The 24,104-nt window shown below is 41.1% G+C and overlaps 1 long non-coding RNA gene and 2 pseudogenes across 1 annotated transcript; all 3 read right to left on the reverse strand.

Moving 5' to 3' along the window:
• LOC132650727 (zinc finger protein 431-like) overlaps window positions 1-24,104 on the reverse strand; it is a 294,095-nt pseudogene that overhangs the window by 65,532 nt on the left and 204,459 nt on the right.
• Window positions 1,143-6,944, reverse strand: LOC132650660 (uncharacterized). The gene is made up of 3 exons (XR_009588887.1): window positions 6,539-6,944; window positions 2,069-2,110; window positions 1,143-1,513 (listed from the first exon to the last, which is right to left on the reverse strand). It is a non-coding gene; the product is annotated as an uncharacterized LOC132650660 (long non-coding RNA).
• Window positions 9,488-23,336, reverse strand: LOC132650656 (actin-related protein 2/3 complex subunit 1A-like; annotated as a pseudogene).

The raw sequence follows: 24,104 nt of genomic DNA on the forward strand, positions 1-24,104 counted from the left end.
GACTTCAAGTACTATGTTGAAGAGATATGGGGACAATGGACAGCCTTGTCTTGTCCCTGATTTCAGTGGGATTGATTTAAGTTTCTCTCCATTGAGTTTGATGTTAGCTATAGGCTTGCTATATATTGCCTTTACTATGTTTAGGTATGTGCCTTGTATCCCTGATCTCTCCAAGACTTTATACATGAATGGGTGTTGGACTTTGTCAAATGCTTTTTCGGCGTCTAAGGAGATGATCATGTGGTTTTTCTCCTTCAGTTTGTTTATGTAGTGGATTACATTGATGGATTTCCGTATGTTGAACCACCCTTGCATGCCAGGGATGAAGCCTACTTGGTCATGGTGGATGATATCTTTGATGTGTTCTTGGATTCGGTTTGCAAGTATTTTATTGAGTATTTTTGCGTCAATGTTCATAAGAGAGATAGGCCTAAAGTTCTCTTTTTTTGTTGGGTCTTTGTGTGGTTTAGGTATTAAGGTGACTGTGGCTTCATAGAATGAGTTTGGTAGTGTTCCTTCTGTTTCTATTTTGTGGAATAGCTTGAGGAGAATTGGAGTTAGCACTTCTTTGAAGGTCTTGTAGAATTCTGCGCTGAAGCCATCTGGTCCAGGGCTTTTTTTGGAGGGGAGACTGTTAATGACTGCTTCGATTTCCTTGGGAGATATAGGGCTATTCAGTCTTTCTACCTGATTTTGACTTAGTTTTGGTAGATGGAATCTTTCAAGAAAATTATCCATTTCATTTAGATTCTCAAATTTTGTGGCATATAGGCTTTTGTAGTATGACCTAATAATTGTTTGGATTTCCTCAATGTCTGTGGTTATGTCCCCATTTTCATTTCTGATTTTGCTGATCTGGATAGTTTCTCTCTGCTTTTTAGTTAGTTTGGCTAAGGGTTTGTCTATCTTGTTGATTTTCTCAAAGAACCAGCTTTTTGTTTCATTGATTCTTTGGATAGTTTTATTTGTTTCTAGTTGATTGATTTCAGCCCTTAGTTTGATTATTTCCAGCCGTCTGCTCCTTTTGGGTGTATCTGCTTCTTTTTGTTCTAGGGTTTTCAGTTGGGCCATTAAGTTGTTTGTATGTGATGTTACGAATTTCTTCTTGCAGGCACTTAGTGCTATAAATTTTCCTCTGAGCACTGCTTTCAGTGTGTCCCATAAATTTGGGTATGTTGTGCCTTCCTTTTCATTGAATTCTAGGAAGTCTTTAATTTCTTTCTTTATTTCTTCCTTAACCCAGCTGTCATTGAGTAGTAAGTTGTTTAGTTTCCATGTGTGTGTTGGCTTTTTGTTGTTTCTGTTGTTGTTGAGGTCGAGCTTTAGTCCATGGTGGTCAGATTCTTATATCTCCATATTTCATTATTTTACAAATTGTCTCTCTCCTAGTCATGAACACAGAATGTCATTTTTGGTTTTATATTCACATATATTAGCACAGCTTATGATGTCCTCAATGAATATCTTCAATGGAAGAGGTTTCCTGTTTCCCTTCTTGGCATCATTCATGGCTCTGCTCAAATGCAATTAAAAAAAAACACAATACAATAAAATGAATCGATGAGTATTACAAGCTAATCATTGTCAATATTTTATCAATATTATCTTAGCTTTAAACCCAACTTCTGGACTATGCATTATTAGAATTGAGAATATTCAAAATGTTTCAGAAAGAAAGACATGGTCATATAATAGCACATTGATCTAGCAAGCACATCCAGTCTTCAAAATTTTTGTCTGTGAGGGAAGGGCAGAAACCTCCTTGACTTCAAAGCAGAAAGCATCAGATGATTTGAGCATACATGGGAGAGTAACATCTACTGAGTGGAAATTAAAATAAGTCTGGAGAAGACTGCTTCCTCCAATAGAAAGAGGAGATGATGAAGAGCATAGCATATAGAACTTCCTCATAATTAAGCAAAATATGCATTTGAACAAGAAAATTTAAAGCAGTAGCTAGGAAACATGTAATCAACAGCATAGTTTAAAACAGTCTATGAAACACATTTAAAAAAATACAGCAGACTGCCATTCCTTTATCAATGAGGAATTAAAATGAGTAAAATACCTTTAGAGAAAACAGTACCACTGCTCTTTCTAGTCCATGAAACTATAATTTAAAAAGTGAAAAAAAATTAGGCTATTGAAAAATTCTATGGTATTTAATATTATTCCTTATTAAAAATAATATAAAGCCAATTTTCATCTGTAAGCATGCAGGTGTAGCTGGCATTCTTCACACGACTGGCTGCTGTTAGATCTGTTATTTCACTGGAAAACATACATGATAGGAATTAAACAATAGTGGTGATGCTGGTTGGGAATGTCTTGTTCACATAGAAAGGAATTATTATTTCATTATTCACACTAATGCAAACATAAAGAATATGACCTTTGGTTAGAACACACACTTAAACAGGGAAAACAACTTTTACGATAAAAATTGTTCATTATTTTCTGATATGAATTATAGAATTGGCATGAGAGACATTAGTTCCTAGAAAACTAGTGCTTTATCTGTGTGAAACATAAGAACAATTCCTTTGGTGCTAATTAATAATGAGCCCACCTGTATTTAATTGTAGCATGTAACAATCAAATATAAAATGGTTTAAGATGAAAGTGGCAAACTAAGATTTCATGAAGTGAAAAGTATTATGTCGAATGAGTTAGACAATAGTTATATTGGATATATTCAATGGGTCTTATCACCATCAACATTATTTTGTTGATGAACATCTTTTTTATCCAAAGTACAACCCTTACCCATTTCGCTATTCTTTTCTACAATCTTTTTTAATTGATTTACTTTATAACTTATTCACTTCGTATACTTGTTGTAATTTCCTCCCTTATTTCCTCCCAATCATGCCCTCCCTCCTTCTTCTCTTCCCCTGCACCTCCCAGAGTCTATTGATAGAGAAGCAACTCCTGCCCTTCCATCTGACTCTAGCTTATCAGGTCTCATCAGGACTGGCTGCATTGTCTTCCTCTGTGGCTTCATAAGGCTGCCCACAACCCCTCAGGGGGAGGTGATCAAAGAGCCAGCCACTGAGTTCATCTCAGAGACAGCTCCTCTTCTACATACTAGGGAACCCACTTGGACACTGAGATGCCATGGGCTACATCTGTGCAGCAGTTCTAGACTATCTGCATGCATGGTCCTTCCTTGGAGAATCAGTCTCAGAAAAGATGCCTGGGCCCAGATTTTTTGGTTCTGTTGCTCTCCTTGTGGAGCTCCTGTCCCCTCCAGGTCTTTCTGTCTCCCCCTTCTTACATAAGGTTCTATGCACTTTGCCCAAAGTTTGGCTATGAGTCTCCGCATCTCCTTTGCAAGATCCAGCTTTACAACTCCTAGGCATATATCCAAAATATCCTCAAATATACAAGGAAATTTGCTCAACCATGTTCACAGCAGCTTTATTCATAATAGACAGAATCTGCAAAGAACCAAGATGTCCCTTAATGGAGGGATATGGCAATTGTGGTACATTTACACAATGGAATACTACTCAGCAATAAAAACAAGGATATCATGAAATTTGTAGGCAAATACTAGGAACTAGGAAAAATCATCCTAAGTTATCCCAGAAGGAGAAAGATACACATAGTATATACTCACTTGTAAGTGGATATTAGACATAATATATAGGGTAAACATACTAAAATCTGTATACCTAAAGAAGCTAAGTAAGAAGGATGACCCTGGGTAAGATGCTCAATTCTCATTCATGAATGCAAATGGGACAGACATTGAAAGAGGGAGAAAACAGGGAACAGGAAAGAATCCTACCACACAAGGCCACTGAAAGACTCAGTCCACTATTCTTAATTCTACTATTTTATAGACCTATGCCAGGTACTGCTTTACATTCATAAGCTAAAATGTGAATTATTTCAAATTTCTGAAAATTATGATCCTTGTTGCCAGGAACATTCAGATACATTTTATTTCTCTTTTGCCATGGTTCTACATCCATAAATGGAGCTGCATATCTATTCTGAAATTCTCTGTGACTGATTCTTGACAAGAGACTCTCACCTTTCATGTTTCCACTATTAACTCCTCACCCACTTTATATTCTGCCTGAAACCACACTTATCAGAAGGGTGGATTATGCTTGTGGCCCTCAATATGCAAGTGTAAACAGATAATACATCTAATATCACCAAATTAAAAGGTGACATAGACAGAAACATCAAAGGAATTTGGTTATATGCATTATTGAAAATGCCTGGTGCATATTTAATAGAATGTGCACTACTGTCAATTTGACTTTCAAACTTCACTCCTTCATAAAAATAAAAGTTTAATGGGAATAATGTCAGTAAATACTTCATATATCCCTAGACATATTCTAGGGACATATTCTCTCATATTCCAGATGGGAGAAACACCGTAATTTAACATAGAAAATCTTCAGATATTGCCACACCAACTCCAGTATTGTCTGTGTAGCATGACAATGGCTGTGCTGCCAGACGGGAGATACGTTTCCCTCGGGAATAAGCTCCCTGGAGGTCTCTGGCAAAGTGCTTGCCCCTGGCCACCTAAGCCAAAAAGACGTACTCCGAGATTCCTACGCTTCCTCGGTTGAGGGGTTGAATTAATGAGCTTTTTGTTGTTTCTCTATGATTCTTGGAATAGCACAATTAACTATTCAAGGAAACACATTTCTGATAATTAAAAGCTTTAGCAAGAATAGAGTGGAAGAAAAATAAAATTTTAGAAGTAGTGAATCAGATTCAGTATCAGTAACTGCTTGTGGAACATCCAGACATTATAGATAATGAAAGAGAAAGAGCTTTAGGTCTTTCTAAGGAAAATATTTCATCAGGATCTGTCAAGATAAATGCTCTGGGTGTTCCCACTGCAGTCATTCCATGGAAGGAAGCATTACAAGATTAGGGGAAAATAGTGGGCTCCTCCTCTAGGAAAAGATACCATGGGAAAGTACAGAACTACTGCAGAACCATTACCATACACAGGTGTTTATGATGAAGCAGGAATAAGATGGGTAAACATAGGATGTCAGAAGGTTTTATGTTATACTATGAGTTTTATGGACAGACTGGCTCGAGTGTGTCCCCCTTGGTGCCTTATCTCTAAGGAGGATCGTAAATCTTTAGCCAACTTGGCTCGGAGGACCATAACAGCCCCTGGCTTTCCCCTTCACCGGTTAGTAACAATGAAACTGCATAAATAACCATGAGTTTGAGGTTTTATGTCCTTTGTTTGCTTTGATTAAAAGCTTTTAGGCCAAGATTTCTTGTGGGCACTGCTTTATGCCTGGTTACACTTTCGAGTTAAAATGTAAACTTTGTATTGTTGGTAAAAGTCTAAATGTTCAGGGAAGTATGCCAACTTCAGGGTGTTTCTTTATGTAATCACTATAAAATTGTTAGCTTGACTTCAGTAAATCGCAGCAGATTCAAAACCTTCTTGGTGTCGTGTCTGTCTGTCATCGCTGAACCCGTGCCTTCCTGAGTATCCAAATCCCTGATTCTCCTGCGGTTGTGGGACCTGACTGGGTCAGTCTGTGGCAAGACATATTACCAAAGGACAAGAAAATATTGAGAGAACAACACAAAGATGATCTTCTTCCTCAAGTCTACAGAAATGCTTTCCAGGTTAAGAGTAAAGTCACAGAACCCAGAAGTTTATACAACTTGCAAGCACTTGTGTTGAGTCAACTCTGTAATGAGACTAGACATATGGACAGAGGAATGAAGGGGGTTGCCTGTCTTTAAATCTTAATGTGGAAAAGACATATGAATTCTGGTATACACTTGCATAGAACAAGTTTACACTACATAATCTTTGTGATTCCAAACTTCATATTCAAGATATTCTCAGTATACCGTGATCACATCTTCTCTTGAAAGATCAGAATATGAATTTGAAATTTACCTGTAGTGCACAAATCAACTGTGTCTCCTGTGATATTCTAATGACACTGGTCCTCACCTGTTGAATATAGACACCAGTGATATTCTGCTGCACAGACATTTAAGACCTTTTGCAGTCTAAGGGTAACTATTTTTATCTGTACAATCAAATACAACTTTTAGGAAATTAACTTGAGGGTATAGGAAGTATTTTTTCAAAATCAATTATACTATGCAATATCACTGAGGAGAGATTAATTTATGTGCTTTCAAAACACAGAAAATACCAGGTCATTTTGCAGTGAGGAATGTGAAGAATGAGGTAAGGCCTGGTCCTGTCATGTTCTTCATATAACACAATGCACTTCATTTTCTCCCCAAGGATTTTGTGGAGTCCTGATGAACATCACAGATCAAAATCTTAAAAAACCTACTTACATATAGAAATGTGTGTGATGAAAAGTATAGACACACTCGGTCATCACAGAAGTGGAAAACTTGAGTTGGCAGCCTACATACAATCACACTAATAAATTATTTAGTAAATATTCTGGAGAAGAGATTTATATTTTCCATGTGAGTTACCATTATTCTGACACAAAATTTCTACAGCCAGATTTTTTCTGAACATAGATCCAAGCTGTCTTACCGAAAAGTGACAACAAGATGTTCCTTGGGACAAAACAGGTGAATGGACTTGCAAGCAGAACTGCTCTCTGTCCTGAATATGTCCACAAAGTCATCTATCCATAAGTTACTCAGTGAAATGGACCCTTATTTTAAACCTTTCTTCTGTCTAGAAAGAGAATCAAGTATCGGTTAATTTGCTTTTCATTGTAGTTGGAATTCTTGTAGTAAGACCCAGTTCTTCCTGTCCCAAAGCAGAGGAGGACTCATCCCCCTCTATGATCAAGGCATAGCTTATGCCATGGTACACAGACCTCAACAAAGCCTGTGTTGAAAAAAGTCACTCGGTACACACAAACGGTCACAAATACCTGTAGACTGGTCTTTTTCTGATTGGTGTTTTGTAGTATAGGTATACTATGGATTTTAAAGGCTCAGCATTTTTAGAAAGCTATCTCTTTCAATATTTCTCCCCCCCCTGCCACTTAGCTAAATACTAGCCTTTTTGCATTATTTCCATATAAAAAACTAGTTAAGAATTTTATATTAACTTTGATAACCTTTTCAAAATAAATACTATAGAAATACTGTCTGACATAATAATATTCACATTCCATTGTTCTTTACCCTGTACTAAGTAGTCATGCCAGCTTACTGCTGTTGCTCCTTCAGTGAACCCACGATGTGCAAGTAACACAAAGAGGATTCTTTTTTCCAGTAACCTCATCAACTGATTACAAATGTCATCTTATCAAGCATTCTAATGTTATCAAAAGCATTCTTGAAAAACAATTACCTGGGAGTTTGTCTTCACAATTTTATATGAAGTTGGTTCTTTGAGAATTTCACACACATATACAATGTTGATTAATTTTTCTCACTCTCTCCTTTCTATCTCCTGAGAGTTCTTCCCACATTTGTGATTCTTTTGTATTATTTTTATGACGGACTGAGAATTTTCTGAGGCATTTGTTATGTAAACCTGGATATGGAATTCTTCATTGGATACTGGTGAGCTAATATGTGGCTACACAACTAAACATAAGGACTCTGACTCTCTCAGGTTCAGGAGAAATCAGATGACAAGTATAAACCCTGATTCAAAAATCCTAAACGTAAATACTTCTAAAATCCAAAACGTGAAGATTTCCCACCCATCTAACATAATATGCTATAGTGAAAACACAAGCACATCATGTAACATATGCTTCAGGATACACATGCACACACCTCAGATATATGAAATATTCATATTTGCATTTGCTTTCCACCCTCAAGACATTCTGAATGCATATATGTGTATGAATGTATATATACATACATATGTATGCATATATGAACCAAAACTGGGAAGTAATGCTTAATGAAACCTGTAACTTCTAATATTTATTAGAAATAATCTGCAATGAAAATGGAAAAATGACAACCATCTCATAAGCTTGATAATCCTCTTTTCATAATATAAATGATAATCTCAAAACAGTTTTAATTACTGTTCCAATTCAACCAAAAATGAACAGCTTTTCTTTTAAGAAATCAAACATTTTAGTTTTCATTATCCTCAAAAGTGAAAGTGAAATTCACTTGTTTCACAAATACATTTGATAGAAAATGATCAGTATCTTTTTTTTTTTTTAATTTGAAATGAGTTGATTACTATTTCTCAAAATAAAATGAGAATTTCCAATTGTGGACTAAAGTGGAGCTGAGGAGAACTGACGAGAAAGATGGACAGATTGGACATACAGCTGGGCCATTCACTTAGGTTAGGCCTACACTGCTTAGACACTAAGTCACCCTTTTCTAGGGTGGGAGCTTACAGTGAGAGAAAAATGTTGAGGGTTGAGTTTTCTCTCAGAGTTGAGAGACAAATGTATGCATTTGGTTGTCTATAATGTATAGAAGAACTCTCTTCTGCACCTTTAATAATTTTTTTCATAATTTATGAAATGGATCTTCAGGAATATTACTCAATGACTGGAAAATTTACCCCCAAACTGAGAAGACTGTTTTATTGATGTCTGTCCTAAAATCTATTTATATACTTATGAGAATGCCCCTTAAAATATGTATTTGATGAGGTCAGGACCAATTTTATTCCTTTCAGAATAATATGAAGGCTATGATCATGGCTCCTCAAGATTACATGTGATGTGGTCCTAGAAAACACCTCCATGCTCATATGTAACAATGCAAATATATATATATTTACACAGCAGTCCTTAGCATCTGCAGGATCACCAAGCAGGACCTACTTGGTTCTAGCAGTTCCTCTGATGAGTGCAGGAATAGTGTCTGGTTCTCATCTCTTCACACTAATTTGGAAATTATAATTTCAGAGGCTTATATATATCATCCCCTTTGAGCAAACAATGTAAGTTATTTTACCTTTCATATTTTAAATAGTGTCAGAAAAATTTTAGTGTAGTCCACAAACTTCCAATACTTGTAAGTTAGCTTCAAAATAACTGTAATTGCTGACATGTGCTACTACATCTCTCTCCTTTTCAAGATTGTTACTATTCTTTCCTCAATTCAAACAGCAGAATCACACTTTAAATAATTCATTTTTTATAATATGACTAAAACATTTGTGATGACAAAGTGAAAATGTGTACAGAAGAGAGTCCACTAAGCTTCAACCCTACTTCAAAAGTCTGTACCACTGTGAAATTTTGAGAGTAAGAGAAATACCCCTCCCATAGGAAGAGCGGACCAATTGGCTATCTAATATCAAATGGACAGTCCTGAAAACACATATACAATTAACATTATACTGAATGAGCTGATTATATTTATATAGTTAGGAATATCCACACACATATATGTACCTTAATATACATATACTTCTGTAACAATAATTAATTAAAAAAGAAGCTATGATTTTAAAAGAGACCAAGTAAGGGAACATGAGAAGATGTGTAATAAGAAATAAAATGGGGAAATAATGAAGTAATTATAAAGCAATACATAAATCAAAACTATTTTATTTTTGTACAGTAAAGCCTAATCAAAGTGGCAGGCATGAGGGACATACTCAAAGGTTATTAGACACAACCAAAATATCATCAAACAAGGAGAGATGTTTTTTTCTTGTTCTGTCTCAGGAGCCTTGGCATAGCGAGGTTCAGTACATTCCATTGGTGGTGAACTCCTCACAGGCTTCCATGTAGTTTATGGATTCTCCTAGGACAGGTCTCGACCTAACAGAACAGGTATTCAGTGGATAATTACAAGACTGATATCCATACTAAATTTCAAAGGGTGCACAGTTTTAAAACACAGGCTCAATTCCCAAAGCAGGATTCTGTTGAGCTATAAGCATATTTAAAATGAAATAGGAAGAGGACACTTAGGAAGAGAAGTATTGGGAAGAGATTGGAGAAATAGGCTTTTTTTTCCAGAAGTGATCAACTTGAGAGTCATGAGAAGACTCAAGTTTGAAGAAGTGTAGCTGGTAGGATATAGATCAGTGTTTAACACTTTAATACAGTTACTCATGTCATAGGATACAACCATAAAATTATTTTATGGTTATTATGCTTTATTATTATAAAATTATTTCATTGCTACTTTATAACTGTAATTTTGTTACTGTTATGAATTCTAATATAAGTCTCTGATAGGAAGATATCAAATATAGCATCTCCAAAGGTGAGAACCACTTGCCCAGAGTGAGGAAGGGGGTGAAGTAATTGTATTTCAACTAAAATCATTTTTTAATTTGAGTAATAAAGACTATCCATTATTAATAAAGTTTGCCAATATTATTCATGATTTAAAAATTAAAGCAGGAAGCACATTGCAAAGCATCATATTGGAGAGAAAAAGAAATACTAGAGTAATTCACAAAAAGGACATATTGATGCCAAACATTAAATGAAGGCCAAAGTAGGTGACTCCTAAAAATTGGCCATTGTAGTAGCAACATGGATATCATTGTTCACCCTAATGCAATATGTGTGCAATAAGAGGCAAAATACTTGGTGCAAAACATGGTGAAATGTATATTTATCCCCATTTATTAATTCCTAATACTTTTAACCTATCAAAGTTCCACCTGAAAAAGGCAATATGGAGATGTCATTAATCCTGTGAACCTTAGGGCCTAACAGATGTAAAAATCATAGGTTTTCAAAGGGAATATGCTTTACTGAGATAGAAAGCTTCATGCACAAGAAAGTCAAGACAGCATTGATGTCTACAGAGGAGGATACTTGCTTATTAGTATATAGTAAAGGCTAAAGACACGTAGAATTGTGACTGAAACAACCTGGAAGATACTCGGTAAATCTCATGATCAAATATGTAGTATACAAGACACAAGATAATCATGAACAGATCATTTAAAATTAGAATGCCTATTTCTTTAAATGATTGAATTTTGTTGATAGTAAACTGTACCTTCTGTAAACTGTGTAGTTTAATATGTATAATTTTACAGTATTAAATGAGATAGCAAAACTCTACCAAACTGTAAAGTACTTAATAAAGATTTTCTACTCAATACTTCTTCTTTCAAATGGCTGAAACATTGGAATGCAGGAAAAAATACTGATACTAAACAATATTCATAAAGAATTTGTGATACAGTTCTTAAATAGCAAAAGAAGTCATTTTCCTTGCCTCTGGCAAAAGGGACATATGGCACTCCATTGACCTGTGATATCAGGATATCAGCACCAATGCTGGCCTGCAGGTCAAGTGAAGGGGAAACAAAAGTACTTCTTACACATCTCAGAACCCACACCTGTATTCCTGTCATTCCCAAACAAGCCTAACTCCTCCTGCACTCTTCTAACTCCCAAAATATTCTAGTGTAATTATCCCTTTATGAAGGCAGTTTCTTTACTTGTCTGAGCTATCTCCACCTTTCTGTCTTAATATTGTTTCTTTTCTCCTAGACAGTTTGGTCACATGAAATATGTTTTTCTCCCCTCTCGTATGAACTTTTCTAGAATCCTCTGAAAATTTTTAATCTTTTATCCATAATAAAAGTCTTCCCTGTAATCATCTAAGATTTGGTGTTTTTTCCTGTTATCCAGATCATATAATTGAACATTTAAAATATATCTGTACTTAAGTGACTATTACGCTGCTAAAAACAAGGAATGTATACAGAGATCCCATAGCTTTGAGTTAGAAAACACTTAATGAAATGAATGAAAGTGTCAAAGAAAGACAGCAGTCAATGGTTTTCAATATGCACATAAATGAAAGGTATGTAATGTAAAGGTACGTTAAAAGTAGTACTAATTCAGTTTTATGATAACAGAATTGAAAGTAAATGAGCACGTTTGGAAAACAGTTGTCTAATCTGAATCTATATCAAAATATTGAGATTTAGGTTTGAAAGAACACAAAATATGTTAGAAACAATAAAAGTCTGTTGAAAACCAGAGAGTTTTCAGATTTTAAGGTTGAAATCTGACGCAAATTTAAAACAAATCCTTGTAGTCAGGATGAGTACCAAAATTAGATGCTACAGAGAATAGTCCTCACTCATAACTTGGTCAAATATACAAACACCTTTTTTCTTTATATCTCAGAGCATACTTCAGGTATTTTTTTCTTTCTTTTGGGGAATGGTACTAAATTGTAGTATGAGTATTTTTTCATGAATCTGGGTTTACATAATCTGAATGAATCAAGACATGCTTCTTGAAACCATTAGTGTACCATGAAAACCATAATAGTCATTTAAAAATACCTTTACAGTGGAGCCTAGAATGGAGAATCTTTCACTGGGCACAAATTAAGCTTTTCTCTCATGGCACCAAACAAAAACTGCTACAGCAGTTTGTAGACAAACTACTGAAGAGCACACATTCTGTAGTAGTCAGAGGGAGAAACCACTGTGATGTCAACATTCCAAGGCTCAGGCCATAACTGACAAAGTGACACATGCATTTCACTTCTTTCAAACTGTTGACTTTATAAAACAGTGATTTTGAACAATTCTTGAACAATATGTGTTTGGAATAACATTTTCACAACCATATATGTGTGTATGTTTGTGTAAAAGATATATGTATAGATGACCGATAGGTGATTGATGTTAGACAGGATAGATACCTGTAAGATGTGTTCCAAAATAGGAGGAATACCTTTATAAAACATCATGATAGACTAGGATCAAATAGAAGGGGAAGAGGACCTTCCCTATCAGTGCATTAGGGGAGGGGCATAGCAGGAGAGGAGGGTGAGATTGGGAGATGAGGGAGGGGGCCATAACCGCAATGTAATTTGAATAAATTGTAATAAACGTTAATAATAACAGCAATATTAAAAAGAGAGTATGTATAAAAAATCATGACATTTATATTCATCTCCAAAGATTATTAATTCCTAATTCTTTTGACCTGCTAAAGGCCCATGTGAAAAAAGGCTTCATGCAAAATCATTAAGACTGTGAACCTTGGAGTCTAAGAAATGCAAAAATCATAGCATACTTCAAAGATGAATATGCTTTACTAAGATACAGTCAGAAAGCTTCATGCACAGAGAAGTTAGAACGTTTTAAAGATTGGAGAGAAGTGCACATGCTTATTAGTGTATAGTAAATTTTATATATTAATCCTAGACACACAAAGAATTGTGACTGAAACAAGGGAGATACTCTGTAAGTTTCCTAATAAAGAAATGTAGTATACCTTGGACATAAAATAATCACAGACAAATCGTTCAAAATTAGAATGCCTGTGTTTAAAATGATTGTATTTGGTGATAGGAATAATTTTTGCTTTCTTGAAGTGTGTAATTTCATTAATATGTGTAATTATACATTTCTAATTAAGACAGAAAAACTCTACCAAACTATAAAGTTCTTCATAAAGATATTCTGCTGAATAAATGATTTTTAAAATGTGATACATGAGTATGGGAAATAAAAACACATTAGAAGGACATCTATATAGTGGCATGCTGTAACTAAACCCATTATTTTTAAAATAGTAGTGAAATAGTCCAGCAAATTAGCCATTCTCCTTGCTCTGACAAAAGGGTCATATGGCTTTCTATTGACCTGTGACTCCTATCAAGATATCAACACCCATGGTGGTCTCCAGGTTCCTTGAAGGGGATGTAAATGGACTTTTTATACATCTCAAAACACCCATCTAGATTCCTATACTTTCCCAAACAGCCTCAACTCTTTCTGCACTATCCTAATTTCCTAAATAGTCTAGAAATATCCTGATTTTTTTACACTAATTAATTTATTTATAAATTTCACATCTTCATTCCAGGCCCCGGCCCTTCTCTCCTCACAATCCCACATCATTCTCCCCTCCCTCATTCCCTCTTTCTCTTCAGAGAGGGTCACTCTGTGTACCAACCCACCCTGACACATAACATGAGGTAGGATTAAGAGCTTCCTCTCTCACTAAGGACAGGCAAGACAGCCCTGCTAGGGGAAAAGGAACTAAAAGGCTAGCAACAGAGTCAGAGACAGCCCTCAGTCCAATTGTTCGGGGACCCACATGTTGACCAAGATACACATCTGCTACATATGTGTAGGTGGAGCTAGGTCCAGCCTGTGCATTTATGAAAGCATAGTTTGTCTCTGTCTAAGCTATCTCTACTTTTCTCCTAATATTCTCCATTCTCTTCTAGACAGTCTTGGTCATATCACGTCTGCTTCTTTTTTTCTTTGCTCTGAACTCTTCCAGGTACCTCTGAACATCTTTCCTCTCTGACCCATAATAAAATTATTCCCTGTAATAACAGAGTGGCTACTATTTTACTGGTTTATATACTGCTCCTGTTCATAAAGTTGGAATATTTAAAGTATATATTTTATTAAGTGAATATTACCATGCCTAAGTCATTTTATTTCATTCAAGGAATATGTACTGACACGCCATAGTTTTTACTTGGGAAGGATTAAAGATCCCTGTGAATTGAACAGTCAAAGAGAGACATCAGCCAAGGCTGTCATCAAATGCATCTGGCAATAATGTAAAGGTATTTTATAAAATATTGCCAATGCAGTTTCATAATAAAATTGAAATTAAATGAGTAAGTCTGGAAAGTCATTCCTATCTAGCAGAATCAGTGTTCACATATTGAGAAATATATGTTTGAAACCAGAAAGTTGTTGAATTTGGGGCTGAAATTTAAGCAGTTTCCAACAAAACTTTGTTGGCATAGTGGGTAATACAACTAGATGAAAGAGAAAATAATCTCTCATATCTTGGGCATATAGTTTTGAAGATACATAGCTATCATTCTCGTGTATAATAACTCAAAGCATACCTCTCTGTCATGATAACTTTGTTTCTTTGGGGGAATGGTACTGATTATTGCTAACGGAGTAGCTTTTCATGAGAAAACTGTTAAGAATTAGGTCACAGGTTCTAGAGAACTCAAGACAGAACACTTCCTGAAACCGTTAGTCTAGCATGAAAATCATAATGAGCATTTTAAAATACCTTTACATTGGAGCCTGGAATAGAGAACCTTTCAGTGGGCAAAAAATTATCCTTTTCTTTCCTGGCACTAACCAAAATGGCTACAGCAGTTTGTAGACAAACCACTGAAGTATAAACATTCTGTAGTAGTCAGGGGGAGAAACCACTGTGATATCAACATTCTAAGGCTCAAGCCATAACTGACAAAGGGACACATGCATTTCAAATTTTGACTTTAAGACATTGATTTAAAAAAAAAAATTTGAACCATGTGTTTCGAAGAAATAACATATTCAAAACTGTGTATGTGTGTATGTGTGTGTAATAGATATATGATATAGACGATAGAGGATAGATGTTAGATGGAAGGATAGATAACTGTAATGATATCAGTGTAACAATAGGAGGAATACTTATACAGGGTCAAATAGGAGGAATACTTGTATAGGTTCAAATAAAAGGGGAGAACTAGGGTAGGGGTGTAAGGCGAGAAGAGGGAAGGAGGGTGGGATTGGGAAGAGATGAGAGAGGGGGCCACAGCCACAATATAATTTGAATAAATTGAAATAAATGAAAATAATAATAATATTTAAAAGACAGTAATATAAAAATATCATGAAATTTATATTCATCTCCAAAGATTATCAGTTCCTAATTTTTTAACCTGTTAAAGGCCCAGGTGAAAAAAGGCAGCATGCAGAATCATTAAAACTGTGAACTGTGGTGTCTAACACATGCAAAAATCATAGAATACTTTAAAGGTGAATGTGCTTTACTGAGACATGGTCAGAAAGCTTCATGCACGGAGAAGTCAGAAAGCTTGGAAGAGTGGAGAGGAGTACACATGCTTACTAGTATATAGTAAATTTTATATATTAATCCTAGATACACAAAGAATTGTAACTGAAACATGGGAGATGCTCTGTACATTAATTAATAAAATATGTATTATACTTCGGACATATAATCATGGACAAATCATTCAAAATTAGAATTACCTGTGTTTATGGTGATTGTATTTGATGATAGTAATAATTTTTGACTTCTGCAAAGTGTGTAATTTCATTAATACATGTAATTATACAGTTTTCATTAAGATAGAAAAATTCTACCAGACTGTTAGGTTCTTCCTAAAGATATTCTGCCGAATAATTATGATTTTAAAAATATGACACATTTGAGTATGGGAAATAAAAACACATCATAAGGAAATCTCTAAAGTGGCATGTGATAACTAAACCCATTACTTTTTAAAAGGACATAATAGGTGGGAATAGTTTAATCAGGCTCTCCTGATTACACTATTTAATTTAAATAATTTAAAAAACAAGTTTAAACTTCTTAGGTCCCATGAAGTGCAATTATCCAAAAATGTCAGTCCTGGACCTGCTCAACATGCAGTATCAAAGGAATTCTGGGGATTAGAAACAAACAAAAACAAAAACAGACAAACAAATAAACACACATACCAAAAACAGCATTCATCCAGAATTAGTGAAATAGTCCTTGTCCAGCAAAATAACCATTTTTCTTGCTGTGACAAAAGGAACATACTGCTCTCTACTGACCTGTGGCTCCTATCAGGATATTAACACCCATGGTGGCTTCCAGGTTGCCTGAAGGGGGAGTAAATGTACTCTTTATACACCTCAAAACACCCATCTAGATTCTGGTGCCTTCCCAAACAGCCTCATCTCTTTCTGCACTATCACAATTTTCTAAATATTCTAGAAATTACCCTTTCTTTCCACCAATTAATTAATTTCATATCTTCATCACAGGCCCCCATCCCTTCTCTCCTCACAGTCCCACCATTATTATTCCCTCTCCCATGACCTCATTCTTTTCAGAGAGGTTTACTATGTGTACCAACCCACCCTGACATATCACATGAGGCAGGACTAAGAGCATGCTCTCTCAATAAGGACAGGCAAGATAGCCCGGCTAGGGGAAAGGGAACTAAGGGCAAATAACAGAGTCACTGAAAGCTCTCAGTCCAATTGTTAGGGGACCCACATGTTGACCAAGCTGCACATCCGCTACATAAGTGAAGGGGGACCTAGGTCCATCCTGTGCATTGATGAAAGCATACTTTGTCTCTGTCTAAGCTACCTGTACTTTTCTCCTAATATTCTTTATTTTCTTTGAGACAGTCTTGGTCATATCAAGTCTACTTCTTTTTCTCTCTCATCTAAACTCTTCCAGGTGCCTCTGAATATTTTTCCTCTCTCATCCATAATAAAATTACTCACTGCAATAATAGACCAGCTGCTATTTTGCTGGTTTCTCTGCTGTCCCTGCTCATACAGTTTGAATATTTAAAGTATGTATTTTATTAAGTGAATGTTACTATGTCCAAGACATGTTACTTCGTTTAGGGAGCCCCGGTCCTAGTGCAGGTGGCTCCTCCTCACATGCTGCGGAGGCCCTGGATGGATGACTCTAGGGTCTGGAGAAAGCAGAGCTCTGTCAGCCCTGGAGACCTTGGCTCTCTGCCACACTGCTGTACTCCCCGGCCTCAGGGCATGGAATCTCCTTCCCCAAGAGCTCAATCACCTCCATCTGCATAGCCTTCCTCCTTCCCTCCCTCCCACTTCTTCTTCCCCTCACTGCATGGCCCTGCCTGGCCTGGAACTCTGTATACCAGGCTGCCTCCAACTCCATGGAGACCAATCCTCATCTGGAATTAAAGACATGTGTCCCTAAGTCTGGACCTTTATTTCAGGATTTATTTATGTCATTTTGTTTTTTTGAGACAGGGTCTCTCTACGCAGCCCTGGCTGTTCTGGACTTGCTCTGTAGACCAGGCTGGCCTTGAACTCACGGAGATGCCCCTTCCTCCGCCTCCCTGAGTACTGGGGTCACAGGCATGCTACACCACCCAGCTAATTTATGTATGCATGTACGCATGTATGTACACATGTATATATGCATATACGTATGTATGTATTTTTTGACACACCACATGTGTGCCTGGTGTCTATGGAAGGTGGAAGAGCATCAGATTCCATGGACCTGGTTGTGAGCTGACAAAGGGGGTGACTGGAACCAAATCCTGAGGCCCAGGCGAGTGCTCTTTAACTGCTGAGCCATCACTCCAGGCCCTATACTACTTTTTGTATTATCACACTTGTTGCATGTGCATGTGTGCATGTGTGTGCATGCATGTTCTATCGTCTCAGCTCACTGCATTATTTTTTGGTGTGTGTGGGGGTAAGGTTCTATCATCTAGCTCAGGCTGGCACCAAGCTCAGAGTAATCCCTCTGCTTCAGCCTCCCAAGCCTGGCCATTCCAGGACTGAGTCCAAGGCCAACTGTGTAAACTGTGAAATTGTGTCTGTGCACAGCTGTGCTGTGTGGGCTGCTGGCTTCAACACGGCACCAACCTTTCCTGAGGATGAGGGTGGCTCGGAGCCAACGTCCACCCACCTGCTGGGGGCTGTGCTCCCCTTAGGGACTCCAATGCCAGCTCTTCAGCAGACACTGCGGCAGGGTGGCTCAGTGGATAGTGCGTGCATGGCCCGGTCTGCACCCCAGCACTGCCGACCACCACTGGAGAGACATATCTTGAAATCCCAGATCTTCATGGCCCCGTCGATGCCAGTGGTGCAGAATTTTCGACAGTCTTGCTGGTCTACCTTGTAAATTGACACATGGCTAAAAGAAGAGTGAGACCATGATGTATGTGGAGGGAGTGAGGCCATTCCCCCAAGCCCCACACCGACGGATAGCTGGGGGTGCACTAGGCTCCAGATCCCTCAGGGCTACATGATGAGACCCTGTCCTAGAGTGGGAGGGCTCATCACTCACCCGGGATGTGGTCCAGCAGGTAAGCCCAAGACTACATCAGGCCTTGGCCAGGTCCCCAGAGCCATACACTGGGTACTGGTGTTTGCATAGAGCCCTACCCATCTGAAGGTGGAGGCAGGAAGGTTACAAGTTCAAGGTCAGGGGGCTACAGGGATGGCTCAGCGGTTGAGAGTGCTGGCTACTCTTCCAGAGGTCTTGAAAGAGTCCCAGGACTCACATGGTGGTTCACAGCCATCTGGTGTCAGAGGAGAAGGAGAGTGAAAAGGAGGGAGAGAGAGAGATAGGGAGGGAAAGAGACGGAGAGAGAGAGGAAGGGAGAGAGAACGGGAGAGAGGGAGAGAGGAATAAGAGAGAGGGAGAGAACGGGAGAAAAGAGAGGGACAGAGAGAAAGGGAGAAAGGAGAGAGGCAGAGAGAGGAAGGGAGAGTGAGAGAAAGGGAGAGAGAGAGGAGGGAAAAGGAGGGGGAAGGAGATGAAGGTAGAGGGAGAGAGAAAGGGAATGGAGAAGTAAGGAAAAGGGGAGGGAGAGGGATACAGGAGAGAGGAGAGTGAGGAAGGGGGAAGGAGAGGGAGGGGAAGGCAGCAGGGAGGAAGACAGGGAGGGAAGGAGGAAAGGCCACAGCCTCAGCATGGGGCTGGTAGGGACAGAACAGGGCTCAGCAGATGCGGACACAAAGAACTACTTTCTCCTTCCAAGCTCAAAAGTGACCGGAGCATGGCTGAAGCCAACCAGTCCTCAACAAGGCCTCTGAGAGCAGCCTGCTTGGGCGGCCAGAGCCTTCCTGGGTTTTGAAATCGGCCTTCAGGAGTTCCAGGTTCCATCCCAATCCACAACCCCAAAGGAAACAAACAAATAGGGAGACTTCTTATAGAGCCTTCACCCCAAGATGCCTGCAGAGCTGGGCAGACAAGGGACACCAGGGTGAGCCAACTTCACCCTGCAGAGCTTTCAGAGACAGCCTCCTCCTCCTCCTCAGATGCCAGCTTGGCTGGACTCGAGCGTTGAGGCAACAGCACAGCCCGTGAGAAGGGCCTTTACACACTCACTATCATTTCAGGTTGTTATTAGTTCATTATGCTGTGTGTTTGGTACACAGGTCAGCGGACGACTGTGAGAATCTGTTCTCTCCCTTCTCTGTGTGGGCTCTGGGCAGCACATGCACCTTGTTTGACTGCCACAGCCAAGTGGCACCATGCAAGTAGGTACACTGTGTGCGGGGAACTGTGTACAGGGGAGGGTGCGAGGGGCACATCCCGGGACTGGCACAGGCAGGTGGCACCCAGCTAGGGTGCCCACTGTGGGAAAGTGTATGCGGGGGAGGGTGTGTGAGGCAAGTCCTGGGCCCAGCACAGGAGGCATCCCAGGAGGGGCACACACTCACCTCGGCCACGATGCTCTTCTCTGAGGACAAACTGAGCAGTGGTAGAAATTCTGTCTTCAGAGTCGACACACTGCACAGGGGAAACACGCATCACACATGGTTCTCCTCCTTTGTGAAGTGCACACTGAGGACCAAACTCGGGCAGTGCCACCTTCACATGAGGGTCCTACCCTGCAGACCAGAATGGCCTCGAACGCATGATCCCTTTGCCTCGGCTCCCTGGATGATGGGACTGTGGGCCTGCGCCTCTGTGCCTGGCTTGTAAGAGTGTATTCATGTGAAAGGGTGAAAGCTTGACACCAAGATCTCTGACATGACCTACGAGGTCGGCTCTTTGACTTCCCCCACCACCACCCGAGAGAGGAGCAGTCTTGCCAGGCCACAGAGGAGGACATTATAGCCAGTCCTGATGAGACCTGATAGACTAGGGTTATATGGAAGGGGGGGACTTCCCCTAGCAGTAGACTGGGGGAGGAGCAGGGAGGAGAGGAGGGAGGAAGGGATGATGGGGAGGGAGGGATGACAGAAAGGGAGGGTGGCAGGGATGATGAGGAGGGAGGAAGGGATGATATGGAGGGAGGGATGACAGGAAGGGAGGATGGCAGGGATGATGAGGAGGGAGGAAGGGATGATATGGAGGGAGGGAGAGATGTGCGGAGGGAAGGAGGGATGATGCAGGAAAGAAGGAGGGTTGGTGGGGAGAAAGGGAGGGATGACAGGGAGGGAGAGATGATGGGAGGAATGACAGGGGGAGGGAGGGAGCTACAGCTGGGCTACAAATAAACTATAATTAATACAAAAAACAGAAATTTAATTTAACAAACAAAACAAAATGCAAACAACCAAAAAACAAAATAAAAGCTTGACACCAGCAAAGCTGTCGCAGAGCACAGTTCTGCCGTGGTGACCCTTTCACAAGAGAACTAGTAGAGTCAGCACGGGGAGGACGACGTCCGAACTGTCCACGCCACTGCATCCTCACAGGGTGGCCAGGAGGAGGCCATAACCCAGGCACATTCCTAGGCTGCCCACGGGGGGGGGGGGGGGGAAGGGGGTGGGGGAGGGGGGGCAAGTGCCAAGCCGCCTGAAAGCGGACTCGACTCCAGGCTTCTTCCCTTGCCACCGAGCCACCTTCACCACAGTCTGGTGACAAAGCACCATTCAGACTCTTCCCGAAGACCTGGGGTGGCACGAAGGCAGGAGAAAGATGGCCCCTGTCCTGTTTGGGGTGGTGTCAGGGGAAGGAGCTGAGGGCGTGCATGTGCCGGGTGGTGGCAGCAACTTCAGCTCTGGTTTCCTGGGACAAAGACCGGGCTGGTCTTGAACTTCTGAGCCTCCTGCGCCACCACACTTCCCATCTCCCTGGGGGCTGGTGGGGACCACAGATGTGAGAGACATTCAGGCATCTGTGGTGCCATCTTCCCAGCTCCCAGCCATCATCTTCATGAGGGTGGCTGGGACCAGGCCTGCTGTCTACAGGTGCTTCTTGAAGGGCAGGTGTGGGTTACTGACCCCCAATGAGACCCAGCTGCTCTATCCTGGGAGCTGTATACACTCCCCCTAGCTACAGTGCTCTAGGTTACTGTGTCGAGAGTGACTGTGGCCAGCTGCATATACTTCCCCCAGCTGCCAAGGAGAGCGTGTCCAGATCGGTAGCTGTCCACCCTTCCCCTCGCTGCCGTGTAGGGCCAGCATGTATAGATCGCTAACTGTACCCCCCAGCCCTCCCCCCAGCCAGGCGAGGACTCACTGAACACTCTTGGAGGTGTTGGCCACAGACACTGTGCTGTTGTGGCTAACCCAGGCCAGGCGGCTCCCGCTGGCCGAGCAGCTAACGCTGTGCACCCAGCCACCAGCACAGCTGCTGCAGTGCTGGGTTTACAGGCGTGCAGCACCTACCGGGTTTCTGCAGTGCTGGGGGAAGGTAACCAGCTCAGCAAGTTCTCTAGCTGCTGAGCCACATCCCAGCCCCAGCTCCTTTGCTAGACAAAGAAGCTCTCTTTATCACCAAGCTGCTCACATGGTACTGTACTTTGCAAATAAAGGAGCCCAAAGGGTACCTTGTCAGTGCTGAGCAACAGGCAGTGCCCATTTATCCTCACCTGGATTTGAAGTCACATGATGCTGCAGCCAGCAAAATGTTGTTGGGGTGCCAGCCCAAGCTGAGGACTGTGGAATGGGCTTCTTAATGTGCTTGCTCACCCACCTGAGGAAGGAAAAAAACCTAGTTTACACTGTCTTCACAGATAAAAACAGCGGCATTTTCCAAGCCGCCCCATAAACCCCCTCCAAATAAAACTGATCTATATGTTTATAAAAACCATTTCAATTCTGAAATCCACAGACAATGTTAGCTACATTTATGGAGTAGTTTCATGGGCTCCCTACAGTGCACAGCTGCTCCTGCTGAAGGCTGGCTTGCTCTCTGTCAGGGAAGAGCTTCCTACACAGAGTTCAGGCTGCCTCCGACTTCCTGTGAACCCCACACTGGTCTCAAAATAAAGCTAGAATCACAGGCCTGTGCACCACACTGGCCCGAGGGGCTGACATACAGCTCACGTTCAGGGACTACATGTCTGACCACAGTAAGGTCCAGTCCACCTATGACCTCTCAGCGAACACATACAGTCAACTGCTCCAAGACAGTCAGGAGGAAATGCTTCCTACATGAATTAAGAAGAGTTGGGGGCTGGGAAGAAAAGGATGGAGAGGAAGAGATGAAGGAGGAAGGAAGGGAAGTGAGATTAGCATGGCTCACCAGTCCTTTTCAGACTCAAAGTAGCAGACGGAGGAGATGAGCTGGACTCCACTCCCCACAGCAAACTCGTTCTCCAGTGGGGACTACTTCACAAAAGTGGTAAAGTTGATCCTGAGCAAGGGCAAGGGCGGTGACAACCTCCTCAAAGTTGTCACTTCTCCAAAGCCCCTCCTCCTTGGCCCCACAGGGGACCTGTGAGATGGCTGTGCACCCCGGCTCTCCACTTCTCCAAAGCTCTTCCTCGTTGACCCCACAGGGGACGTGCATGGTAGCTGTGCACCTTGGCTTTCCTGGAGAACCCTGGGGGTGTGGCGGTGGCAGGACAGCATCTTTAGGTAGTTTCTCTTCCCTGTTCCGTCCTTGGGGGCACACCTTGTACCAGGCCTGCGCAGGCTTGACCTCCTTCTTGCAGTCCTTCTCCTGCTTTGGGATCAGGATGGGGTTCCAGGCAGCTTGGTTCTCCAGGCCTGAAATGGGAGAATGTGAGCAGAGAGAGAACGGGCCCAGCCCGGGACTCCAATGTCAGTGTCAGGACCCGTGGTCTCGGTTGGGTTGGGTGGGTGGGGGGGAGATGTCAATCTCTAAGAACTATTCCCCTGGGCGCTTGTGGAGAGGGAGGTGTGTGTGGGGGGGTGGGAACTGGGGGATTCTTGGAAGAAGAGGAGTTCCAGAGGCAGGAGGACAGGAACTGGGGCATTCTGGGAAGGATGCTTCATCACAGCATCCGGGAGGAGACCCTGGCTCACTAGAGCCATGTGGACCATAGGGCATCAGAGAGGAGCCTCACCGGGCAAGGCCGAGCTCCCATAGTCCTCAGTGCTCTCTTTGCACAAGCCATTCTGGGGGGCCGCGGCCAGCTGCTGCCACTCTCCCCGGGTCGGTGATCCAGCCTTGGCCTTGAAAGTCGGGGTGCCCTGGAGGTGTGCAAGACCTCAGTTAGTGCTCGCTTTCTCTGCTGAGAGCAAGGAGCTGGTGAGCCGAGTAGCAGGGTAACAAAGCGACCCACGTCACCTCGACTGGACTCAGGGACCCCTGAAACGCGACTTCGGGGCTAGCTTGAGCTAGCCAGCATCTCCAGACAGCTTTGACTGGGCTGAATGTGCGGAAGGGAGACAAGGGGAGCGCCAGTGTCCACCTCCTCCTCACTGCTAATCGGGAAACAAGGGGACCAGCTACAACCCTGCTGCACCTTCCTGGGCCTAGACTGTGGATCTTGTTCAACCCTGA

This window comes from Meriones unguiculatus (assembly GCF_030254825.1).
Source record: "Meriones unguiculatus strain TT.TT164.6M chromosome 13 unlocalized genomic scaffold, Bangor_MerUng_6.1 Chr13_unordered_Scaffold_28, whole genome shotgun sequence".
Classification (NCBI taxonomy): Eukaryota; Metazoa; Chordata; class Mammalia; order Rodentia; family Muridae; genus Meriones; species Meriones unguiculatus.